Source organism: Coffea arabica, chromosome 8e, assembly GCF_036785885.1.
Source record: "Coffea arabica cultivar ET-39 chromosome 8e, Coffea Arabica ET-39 HiFi, whole genome shotgun sequence".
Lineage (NCBI taxonomy): Eukaryota > Viridiplantae > Streptophyta > Magnoliopsida > Gentianales > Rubiaceae > Coffea > Coffea arabica.
In genome coordinates, this window is record NC_092324.1 from 36,846,751 (window position 1) to 36,860,292 (window position 13,542).

Below are 13,542 nucleotides of genomic sequence, written 5' to 3' on the forward strand. Positions count from 1 at the left end.
TGATTAACAGCTATGAGCACACTGACAAACTTGAGGAATTTTGACAAAAATAAATGGTACTGGAGGATGAGTGAAAGGCTCAATCATTGCATACGTTCAAACATTCAATCACTGCCTACACTACATATGCTCAAACATTCAATGAACATCAGGCTGTGCAGGGGGCAAAGGGCTTCTGGCGATGAGAATGGGGGCTTAAACTCCAATTCAATTAGTAATGCAACTCCAAAACACAATTTTTTTAGTTGTTTATAAAACTAGAGAACCGATCACAATAGTTAGGTGGAATATAATTAGAGAATTCTAGTTAGTCACGTGGCTTATTTTATCGGAGAACTCAAAAAACTTAAATTTTGCTAAATTATCTTTGAAGTGAAAAAAGAAGGATTACATGAACCAAAAAATTAGAGCTGATTGGCCATAAACCAAATCATTGAATAGGCATACAAGCATGCCTGCCAATTCTTATTGTTGGCGTTCCACCTTTCTTCTCCAAGCAGTTCCCCAAAACGTATGTTTAACTCAATGTGTTGAAACACAAATCATTAATTGAACTGGCGAGGTTTTTCGGTCGTGGTCCAATCAATTGAACCAGTTCAACCTTGATCCAATGAATTTTTTTAAAAATAAATTATATAAATATATGTACATAGAATAAGGTTCAATGGGTAAAAAGTTTAACATTTTCATAGAACTTAGGCTTTCACAAATAAAATTTTTATATTATAAGTTCAAACAAATAAATTTTATCTCAATTGTATCTACCAAAATATAATTTTAAATCCTACCCAAAAACACCACAATATTCTGAAATTAAAAAAATTCATGTCTTTTGGAATTAGATATTGTGAGTTTAAACTTTAAACCACGTCTTTGGGAATCAAAGGTTGCAACTTTGTTAAAAAAAAAAAGAGAAAAGAAAAGAAACTTGAAGCCTGGAGGAAGTCAAGAAACTAGAAAGTAATAATGAAAACTTGATAAAACGCAAAAGGTGAGAAGAAATTGAGTGGTGTGACACTTAATAATTAGTCTTTAGAATTAAGAAGAACGTACTTCTTTTTCTTCAGTTTAATAGACAAAAAAAAAAAAAAATCTCCGACTCAACGATTCGTTCCAATTCGAATGGTTCTCATGATTCACATTGATTCTTAAGTGCAATCAACCAAAAGTATGAACCAGACCAAAGTCATGGTCAGTTCACAATCACCAACTGAGTTTCGAAACAATGGTTTAACTTTGAGAGTTAAAAAGGAACATAAGGATCCACCTACTGCTCAAATTTTTTGAGAAACTAAAGCAAGCGGGAACTCATGTCTCAGTTCTTCTTTGTTAGTTTGTGAAATTAGTGGAACAATTGAGTTAAAAAGCACATTTGACTTTAAATCTTAATTTTTTTGGGGTAGAAAAATCGAAACAAGGACTATTTTTTTTTTATAAATTAAATATTATTCTATTAATAGAAAAAATGCTTGTTATGTAATGTATATAGCTTTTAAACTTTACGCTAGTAGCTAGGTACCCAATTTTAGTGTGGGTACAACAAATTTAATTAGTTAATTCTCATTTACCACTTTGCGAGCTACATTATCCTAAAATGACTATAACCTAACATATGTGACAAGTGCAATAATGGCTTGCTATAATAATTTTTTCAACCATTGACACATTAATGAAGCACTCCATTGGGCTTCAGCACTTGAATTGAAAGAGTTATTTTATGATTTGACATGGGTGTTGAGTTTCATTGGGCCTAAGCCTAAACTTGTGCTATGTCATCAAGAACTCGAAACCTAAAATTCTGATACCAGTTTGTTAGGTCTGATCACAAGATATTCATCAATGAGAATAATAGAGTTCTTTGCAACTCAATAACGGCAATAACAAAACAAATAAAACAAATAGAAAAACACAAAATTTTACATGATTCGATCGAATTGACCTGCGCCCACGGGCAAAAGGATATCATATTTACTATAACAAAAAGAGAGTATAAAAGAGAGAGTACGAAACTCTAAGAAATAATTCCAAAGTTCAAAGACACCTAAAATTGAATACACGAAAGAGTTTAAATAACACCAATGTTATGAAACAACTAAAAGTGTGGATGTCCCTTTGTATTCTCAAGAGGATTAATTCTTGATTTATTACTACATTATGTATAGAAGTTTCAATCCATAAAATCTATTCATGTAGTGGAAGAATCGTTTTATAAGGTTCTTCATATTCTTGTAGTAATGGGTACTTAATAGGATTGATGTACATTTAATCTTCTAGTACCTATATATAGAGGTACATTGACACCTTTTGGGATGACTTTTGATATTTTGTTGGAATTTAAGAATATCATTCTCTATTTCTTTACTTTTTTCTCTAATATCTCCATTCATACTATCGTAATTTATTAGTTTTACAACACGTTATCAGCACGAGTATCTACTTTTGAGCAAAAGGTGAAAATGAAGCATCTACCTTGAACAAAAGTGCAATGCAAGATTTTGCCGAAATTCTGCCCGTATTTCTTCAAGTAACTTCTAAGGTAAATTTCTAACTCAAAAACTTATTTTAATTTCTTATAGCTAATCTCACAAAACAAGAGTTCGTACCTCTTGATATTTCTGGAAAAAATTATTTAACATGGGTATTGAATGTTGAAATTCATCTTGAGGCAATGGATCTTAGTAATACTATTGTAGAAAAAAATAAATCCTCAAACCAAGACCGTGCCAAAGTTATGATTTTCCTTCGTCATCATTTAGATAAAGGATTAAAAATAGAGTATCTTAATCTCAAAGATCCTCTTGTCCTTTGGCAAGATTTGAAAGAAAGATTTGACCACCTGAATCCGGTCATTCTTCCAAAAGTCCAATACGATTGGCTTTACTTACGGCTACAAGATTTCAAATCTGTCAACGAATATAATTCAGTCATATTTAAAATCACTTCTCAATTATCATTATATAGTGAAAAAGTTACCGATGAAGATATATTAGAAAAAATATTTTCTACTTTTCATGTTTTTAACATGCTCCTGTAGCAACAATATCGAGAGAAGGGATTTAAAAAATATTCTGAACTTATCGTATGTCTTTTCTTGCTTGAACAAAATAATGAACTATTGCTGAAAAATCATAAGTCCCGACCAACTGGGGCAAGTCCATTCCCTGAAATGAATGCAACTCAATTTCAAAATTTTGGTTGAGGTTGTGGACGTGGATGTGGCCGCAGAGGTGGCCGTGAATGAGATCGTGGACGTTATCATAGTAAATTTGTGCCCCGTGAAAATTATAACTGTGACAAATAACAAAATATTTTTCAAAAGAGAGAAAATAACTACGATCAGAAAAATAGAAAAAAGAAAGTTTATAAAGAAAAATACTGCCGGTACCTGTCGTACAGCTGAATATCTTGTTGACCTCTATCAAGTATCATTGAAAAAGAAAGACAAACGTGTTGAGACAAATTTCATTGATCGAAAAAATAATTATGATGATGGTGATGATGCTGATATGACACACCTCGATATAGCTAATTTTTTTTAGCATCCTGAAGATGTCAACAAATATCTCATGATTGTTTAGATATTTTTATAATGCTTTATATCTTTCATGTAATTTTCTTTCTATTTAATATTTATTTTCGCATCTTTATTAATATTTATTTTGTTTAAAATTTTCTTCCTGAAGAAGAAATGGATGCTAAGTATTTGGGATTAAATAATGGTGATGATGACATTTGTCTCATTGATAGTGCTACTACGCACACCATATTGAAAAATAAAAATATTTTTCTTATTTAAAAATGAGAGAGACAAATGTTAATGCCATCAGTGATAGTGCAAAATTGATTGAAGGCTCTAGAAGAGCTACTCTATTTCTCCCTGAATGGACTAAAATTATCGTAAATAATGCACTACTCTCTCCCAAGTCTCGGAGAAATTTATTAAATTTTAAAGATATTCGCGAAATTGAATATCATATCGAGACAATTATTGAGACAAATGGTGAATTTTATTAATCACAAGTATCATTTTTGGACAAAAATGCGTAGTAAAAAATTACCTTCTTTTTCTTCTGGTTTATTTTATGCACAAGTTAGTGTAATTGAAATTTATCACCTAGTAGACCAGAAGTTTACTCATCCAAATGATTTTATAATTTGGCATGATCGTATCGGACATCCCGGACCTATAATAATGAGACGAATCATTGAGAATTCACATAGCCACTCATTGAAAAATCAAAAAGTATTAAAAACCAATGAATTCTCTTGTGTTGCTTATTCTCAAGGGAAATTAATTATTAGACCATCACAAACTAAAATTGGGACTGAATCCCCTACATTTCTAGAACGAATTCAAGGTGATATATGCGAGGCTGTAGATTAACCATTTGGCCCGTTTCGATATTTTATAGAGCTAATTAATGCATCAATTAGATGATCACATGTATGATTATTATCTACTCGCAACCTAGCGTTTGTGAGATTGCTTGTTCAAATAATTAAATTGCGAGTATAATTTTTAAATTATCCAATAAAGAAAATTCATCTAGATAATGCTGGTGAATATTCATCACATGGTTTTGACGATTATTGTATGTCCATTGAAATAACTGTTGAACATCCTGTAACTTATGTTCACACACAAAATAGTTTAGCCAAATTATTTATTAAACGGCTATAATTAATTGCTAGACCATTGTTGATGAGGTCTAAACTTTCTTCATTTGCTTGGAGATATGCTATTTACATGCAGTAATACTTGTGAAAATTTGACCGACAAGTTATCATACTTATTTTCTCCTATAATTAACTTTTGGTTATGATCCCAATATTTCTCATTTGCGAATATTTAGTTGTGCTATTTATGTTCCAATTGTACCTCCCCAACGTCGTAAATTGGGGCTCCCTAAAAAGATTGGAGATATATATCGGTTATGAATCACCTTCAATTATTAAATATGTGGAACCATTGACAGGTGTTTTGTTTACTACGAGATTTGCCGATTGTCATTTTGATGAATCACATTTTTCGACATTAGGGGGAGATAAAAATCAACCAAAAAAGAAAATCACTTGAAAAATATCATTGAATTTCCTTGATTCTCGGACTAAAGAATGTGAACTAGAAGGCCAAAGAATTATACGTTTACAAAAAGTTGCAAATCTATTATCGGATGCATTTAATGACCCCAGAAGAGTTACTAAATCACATATTCCTGCTGAAAATGCTCCAATTAAAATCGATGTCCCTGAAGGACAAATTACAAGTGCTAATGAGTCTAAAGCGTACCTGAATCATGGAAGACCTCTAGGTTCCAAAGATAAAAATCCTTGAAAGAAAAGAGGAGTAGATGAATCAATAATTAGTGATAAAATTCAACCTCCTGAAGATGTCGCTCCTAAAGAGTCAATTCTTGAAGAGAATGAATTATAGAGAATTCAATAAATTTTGTCATTTCAGGAAAAGTTGGAACCAAAGAGAAATAATTATTGATAATATTTTTACATATAATGTAGCACTTGATATTATGACAGAGGATGCGGATCATGAGCCTAGATCGGTTGATGAATGTCGACGTAGAAATGATTGGCCAAAGTGAAAAGATGCGATCCAATCTGGATTGGACTCATTGGCTAAAATAAAAGTTTTGGACCTATAATCCAAACATCTGAAGGTGTAAAGCCAGTAGGATGTAAATGGGTATTTGTAAGAAAAAGAAATGAAAAAAATGAAATTGTGAGGTATAAAGCAAGACTTGTAACTCAAGGATTTTCACAAAGGTCTGGATTTGATTATGATGAAACGATTCACCTACAGTGGATGCTATCACATTTAGATATCTTATGAGTTTTGCAGTACATGAAAAATTAGATATGCGTCTAATGGACGTCGTTACTGTATACCTATATGAAAATCTTGAAAATGATATTTATATGAGAATTTTCAAAGGATTCAATACGCCTGAAACATACAAATTAAATCCTAAAAATATTTCTTCTATTAAATTACAAAGATCTTTGTGTGGGATCAAAAAATCTGGGCGTATGTGGTATAACCGTTTCAATGAATGTTTAACCAAAGAAGGTTATACAAATGATCCAATATGTCCATGTGTTTTTATTAAGAAAAATGGGTCAAATTTTGTGATAATTGCTGTATATATTGATGATCTAAATCTGATTGGAACTCCTGAAAAGATTCAAAATAGTCTTGAATATTTGAAGAAGGAATTTGAGATCAAAGATTTTGAAAAAATAAAATTCAGCCTTGGTTTATAAATTGAGCATTTGAAAGGTGGAATATTTGTCCACCAAACTGCTTATACCCGAAAGGTATTAAAATGATTTTATATGGATAAGGCACATACATTGAATACTCCAATGGTCGTCAGATCACTAGATCCTAATAAGGATCCTTTTAGACCATAAGAGAAAAATGAAGAGATACTTGATTCTGAAATACCATATCTCAGTACAATTGGTGCATTAATATATCTTGTTAATTGTACAAGACCTGATATATCATTTGCAGTGAATTTATTAGCAAGATTTAGTTCCTCGACCACAAGACGACATTGGAATGGTATTAAATATATTTTTCGCTATCTCCAAGGAACAATTGATATTGGTTTATTTTATTCAAATAAATTCAAACCTGAATTGGTTAGTTATGCTGATGTTGGATATTTATTTGACCCGCATAAAACAAGATCTCAGACTGGTTACCTATTTACATATAGAGGTACAACCATTTCTTGGCAGTCTACAAAACAATCATTAGCCACCACTTCATCGAATTATGCTGAAATAATAGCAATTCATGAGATCAGTCGAGAATGTGTTTGGTTAAGATCAATGACCTATTATATCCGGAAGAATTATGAATTATCTTTCGAAAAAGAAAATCCTTTAATTATAGTATATGAAGATAATGCAGCTTGTATAGTCCAATTGAAAGGAAGATATATTAAAGAAGATAAGACGAAACACATTTCACCAAAATTCCTTTTTACTCATGATTTGCAAAAAAATGGTGAAATTGATGTGCAATAAATCTGGTCAGATATAATTTGGCGGATTTATTTACCAAGGCATTGCCCACTGCAACATTTGAGAAATTAGTGAAGAATATTAGAATGCTACGATTAAAAGATCTCAAATGATGTTTGCATCAGGGGAAGAAATTAATACACAGGAATAGTGTACTCTTTTTTCTTCACTAGGATTTTTGTTCCGATGAATTTTTTCCTAGTAAGATTTAAACGAGGCATATTATTTGTGTAATATGTGACAGCCCCACCTTCCTCTAAGGCGAACCAAAGAGGTTAGCGGACTACCTGCCCAACTCTCGTCAGGACTAACGGTGCAGAATAAAGCGATCTATCACGTTCTGAAACTTATAATGCGCGCAAACAAGGCAAAAGGGCAAAATAACCCAAAATAAAAGAAAAGAAATCCAGAATCGGCCATGAATAGTAACCGACCCGTCCGAAAACCCAACCAAACATCGAAAACATATACAACATAACATTAACCATTTACAAGCCACAATGGCCTTTAAAAGTGATACAAAAGTCACTACATATGTGGGTTGCCAAAACAAAAGTGAAAACGGCCCTAATGATACATTTAGGGTCCCATTTTATATACAATACAAAAGAGGCATTCATCTAGTTCATTCGGCAACCAATTAACAAAATTCATTCCAAAAGAGTCATATTCCTGTAAGGAAAACAAAAGAAACGGGGTGAGCTATATGCCCAGTGAGAATACTACTACATAAGCAACCAAAGTCACATAAGGATGAACTTTCATTTAAAGTGCACAGTTTAAAAGTAAACAAGTCGGTAAAAGGATACGGAGGGCTCTCAAGAGCCCATTTCCACGCTTGCAATTTTGATCCAACCTCATTGACTCTCCGTCAATGTTAAGAGTACCAAACCGTAGACCACCCTTTACTTCCAATCCTTCCACCCAACATACCCCAACCGGGCCCGCACTTCATTTCAGTAGTTTTTGGTAATACTCGAGTATACCGGAACCAAGAGTCTCATTACTACAAGGTTCCTCAGTACAGTCCCCGTGGCATGACAATTTTCACGACCAAGCCCTCGCCGGCTCGATCCAATTGACTACCAAACGGGGTTGAACTCAGTAATACAGTAAGGCTGTTGGACATTCGTCCAAACGACACCAAAACAGTTTCCATGAAATGGAATTCACCAACCAATATATCAAGTTCAATAATGCAGTAGAACGGTAGCCAATCAGTGATACTATCATAAGGGGTGAGGGCGGTCAAGTACACCCTCACCTTAATCAATTTCAATATCCAAGTAAGCCCTCAAGGCATCACATATACATTTAGCAAAGCCACATAGTAACAATTAAGTGAGTAGTATACTCACCAAGTGAGAAAATGATGTTTCATGCACCGTCGTTAAACGAACGTCGTGCACCACCGTTTCCTCCTAGAACAAGCAAACAAATACAATGAGACTCGATAACGAGTCACAACACAATGCTGAACACAACCCCAATAGGGTTTCATATGCATAAATAAGCATGATAGCAAACCAGAAATTAGAAATAGCATTAGTCTTGGCCCCGAATAGAAAACTGTTTTGCCCTTATTATGCGGTAATGGCGTCAATTTCACTACGATTATCGGATGGGGGTGTAAGACCCACCGTTTCGAAGCTAAGAACCAGGGCTACAACAATGTAGAAGGTCACTCAATCCAGTTCCTAGCCCAACTAGGTCAAAAATGCCAAATACTAAACCGGAACCACCAAAAACAGGTTTACAAATCACATAATGCTGTAATTACTATAACTCAGTCTATACAGGTCCAAATGCTGAAATTCCAAAGGCATATGGTAGCTAAGACATCCAGCTACATTTCATCAGAAGATACAAACACCTAAATCCAAAGCAATTCCAGTCAAAATGGCCAATTACAAGTGCAGTTTTCGCATTCTGATCAACCCAGAACAGCAACAGTAAAATCGACATATCTCACTCTACACTAATCCAAATGACCTGAAATTTTGCAGGAACTTCAAAATCATCAATACCTACAACTTTCATGTTTTGAGCAAAGTCCAATTCGGCCTCTAACCCAATGATCCAAAATCGGACAGAATTAGGGGTTTTGAAACCCTAACATTTCACAATTCATGCCAAACCCAAAATTGATTGCAAATTCTTATCAAACACACCTACTAGAGCCATTTTAAACCATTACCATTCATCATACAAGGCCACAACATCCCATTCATATTAAACCAGAAATTTCATCATAAAATTGAAAACTTCACCAAATCACTTCAAATCAAGAAACAAATCACATATTCCATCACTCATGCCACCATTAGGCACAAAATAAGCATCATTAGATGTAAGGGTATAATCAATCATCACTTACCTAAGAAACAAGAGAGAAGAAGATGTTGGACACCTTAGCTCTTCCAAAAATCTTCACTAAAGCACTCACTATCACTAAAAGGAAAGATTGTATGGAGTAAAAACTAATTCAAACCCTTGGTTTGGTTGATTTGAGCCAATTGGAAGCTTGAAATGTTGAAGAACTTCCTTCCTTCTTGCAAGAGAGAGGGCCGGCCAACACAAGGTAAGAAAATGGTAATTTTTGTGAATTTTTGAGATATTTAACCTTTGGTCAAAAAAAGTCAAAATTTGGAATAGTAAATCTTAAAGTAAAACCAATAAGAAAGTGACACTTGTCACCTCATTAAATGCAATCTTATCTCTTCTTTCTTCTCTCACATCAATCATTTCACACATTCTACTTATCTCTTAACACCCGATTAATTTTACACAGTATCCGAAACTTAACCTTATTGGCCGAATTTTTCCGAACTTTTCGCACTAGTGGGTCCCACGTCCAATATATATTCTTAATTTTTCAAAAACTCTCCAATACTAGAAAAATCGTCTAAAAACTATAACTGCTCATAAAATTTACCAGGAAAATATGTCTAAGCCAGAAAATGCAGAAAACATGCCTTTAAGGGAAAATAAACTCTAGAAAAATAATTAGGGTTTTACGGGTTCTCACACTCTCTCCCCCTTAAAATAATTTCGTCCTCGAAATTTCTCACCTTAATTCCCGAAAAGGTTTGGGTACTTCTTTTGCATTTCCTCTTCCACTTCCCAGGTAGCTTCCTCTACTCCGTGGTTTCTCCATAGCACTTTCACTAGTGGAATCCGCTTGTTTCTGAGCTCTTTGACTTTTCGATCGAGTACTTGGACTGGTTTCTCTTCATAGGCCAATGATTCATCTACTTCGATATCCTCCGGTTGCAATACATGGGATGGGTCAGAATGATACTTCTTTAGCATTGAGACGTGAAATACATCATGGATTCGAGAGAGACTGGACGGTAGTTCCAATCGATACGCGACCGCTCCAACCCTCTGAAGGATCTTGTAGGGTCCGACGTACCGCAGTTGAAGCTTCTTTCCTTTACCCGTTGTAAGACTTCGTAAGGGTGTGATCTTGAGAAATACATGATCCCCAACCTCAAACTCCAAGTCTTTTCTTCGGTTATCCGCGTAGCTCTTTTGTCGGCTTTGAGCTGTTTGGATTCGTTGCCGTATCAACTTGACCTTCTCCTGAGCCTCTTCCATCCATGGAATAGTTGTCGGATCCAGTGCTTTCTTTTCGCCAACTTCGTCCCAGTAAATCGGTGACCGGCACTTGCGTCCGTAGAGAGCTTCGTACGGAGCCATTTGAATCGACGAATGGAAGCTATTGTTGTACGCAAACTCAACCAAGGTCATGTGCTGACCCCAGTTGCCTCCGAAGTCCAAGATGCACGTTCGTAGCATGTCCTCAAGAGTTTGAATTGTCCGTTCCGACTGGCCATCCGTCTGAGGATGATAAGTCGTGCTCAAATTGAGTTTCGTCCCCAGGGTTTCTTGAAACTTCTGCCAAAATCGAGACACAAACCGTGGATCCCGATCGGAGACGATGCTTACAGGAACACCGTGTAGTCTTACTATCTCATCCATGTACAGTCGGGCCAACTTGTCCATTGAATACTTCATGTTTACTGGCAAGAAATGGGCCGATTTGGTTAATCGATCCACGATCACCCAAACGGCATCATGTCCTCTTTGCGTCCTCGGTAAACCGGATACGAAGTCCATTGTGATGTTTTCCCATTTACACTCGGGTATCTCCAAGGGTTGTAACAGACCCGACGGTTTTTGATGCTCTGCTTTAACTTGTTGGCAAACGAGACATTTCTGCACGTACTGCGCGATTTCCTTCTTCATGTTGTCCCATCAATAGGTTCCTTTTAGGTCTTGATACATCTTGCTGCTGCCCGGATGGATTGTATACTTGGACCGATGAGCTTCCTCTAGAATTTCCATTTTCATTGACTCTTCCTTTGGTACCACTATTCGGTTTCGATATTTTAAAATGCCCTCAGGACTCAAATTGAAGTCCGTAGTTTCTCTTTTTTTCACTTTCTCTCTCCACTTCCGTACCATCACATCTTCTTTTTGTGCCTCTTTAATACGTTCCAGTAGAGCGGAGGTCACCCTAACGTTGCCAAATATCACCTTATGGCTCCCAAGACCGGGTCTCCACTCACTCACGGATTCTAATAAATCCCACTCCTTAATCATTAACCTTGCTACTTGCACCTTACGACTCAAGGCATCTGCTACCTCATTTGCCTTTCCCGGATGGTAATTGATTGTACAGTCGTAATCTTCCAGGAATTCCATCCACCTTCGTTGCCTCATGTTCAATTCCTTCTGAGAGAAGAGGTACCTAAGACTTTTATGATCCGAAAACACTTCGAAGGTCACCCCATATAGGTAATGCCTCCACTTTTTCAGTGCAAAGACCACTGCGGCTAATTCCAGATCGTGAGTCGGGTAGTTCTGCTCGTGAAGCTTTAACTTCCTAGAGGCAAATGAAATCACATTCCGATTCTGCATCAAAACACACCCCAGGCCTTCTCGCGACGCGTCCGCATAAACCGCAAACCCGTCCACTCCATTTGGCAAGACCAGTACCGGAGCCATGGTCAATCTTTTCTTTAATTCCTGAAAACTTGTTTCGCATCGGCCGTTCCAGATAAACTGGCCATGCTTCTTTGTCAAGTCAGTTAAAGGTCCTGCCAGTTTGGAAAAATCTTTAATAAACCTTCGGTAGTACCCAGCTAGCCCTAGAAAGCTACGAATTTCCGTGGGGGTTTCTGGCCTCTTCCAATTTGTCACGGCCTCAACCTTCGCCGGGTCCACCGAAATACCTTCGTGAGAGATCACGTGACCTAAAAATGCTACTTTCTCCAACCAGAACTCGCATTTACTAAACTTGGCGTACAACTTATGTTCCCTTAATGTCTGCAAGACCACTCTCAAATGCTCCTCATGCTCCTCACGTGTCTTAGAGTAGACTAAAATGTCATCAATGAACACCACGACAAATCGGTCCAGATAGGGTTTAAAAACCCTATGCATTAAGTCCATGAAGGCGGCGGGAGCATTAGTCAGACCAAAGGGCATAACGGCGAACTCGTAATGCCCGTATCTTGAGTTGAAAGCAGTCTTCGGAATGTCCTCCTTCCTTATTAACAACTGGTAATATCCCTGTCGGAGGTCTAACTTGGAGAAGACCACCGCTCCTTGCAGCTGGTCAAACAACTCGTCAATGTGAGGCAGTGGATACTTATTCTTGATGGTTACGTTGTTCAGCCCCCTATAGTCAATACACATCCTCAACGTTCCATCCTTTTTCTTCACAAAGAGGACAGGAGCCCCCCAAGGAGACCCACTCTCGTGAATGAATCCCCGCTCCAAAAGATCTTGTAATTGCAACTTAAGCTCCTTAAGTTCTGCAGGCGCCATTCGGTAAGGGATTTTTGAGATAGGTGCGGTTCCAGGTAAAAGATCTATTCGGAATTCTATCTCCCTTTCCGGAGGTAAGGCTACTAACTCATCAGAAAATACATCCGGAAATTCCCTTACTACGGCCACATCTCCCACCTTTAGTTTATCCGTAGGGGTGTTGACCAAAAAGGCCAAAAATCCTTGCGCCCCGCTACTTATCAGTTTCCTATCTCGAATGCCCGAAATTAGAGCAGATGAGGCTAACCTACCCCTTATATCTAACCTTAAGGTTGTCTCGCCAGGAATGCGAAATTCTACTATTTTTGTTTTACAATCCAGTTGAGCGTTATATTTGGCTAACCAGTCCATACCCAGAATCACATCGTACCCCTTAATGGACAAGCTAATCAGGTCTCCTAAAAATCTCCTTTCACCTACCCATACATCGCAATCCCTATAAACCATACTAGTCACCAAACGTTGATTCCCCGTAGGTGTACTAACTTCTAGGTCGTATGGTAAACTAGCAGGTTTTATATCGATGCCACACATGAAATCAGGGTTAACAAACGAATGAGTGGCACCAGGATCAATTAAAACTTTGGCAAAGCGGTGGAAAATAGGGATCGTACCTTCTACGACTTCGGAAGATTCTGGGAGCTGATGGGGCTC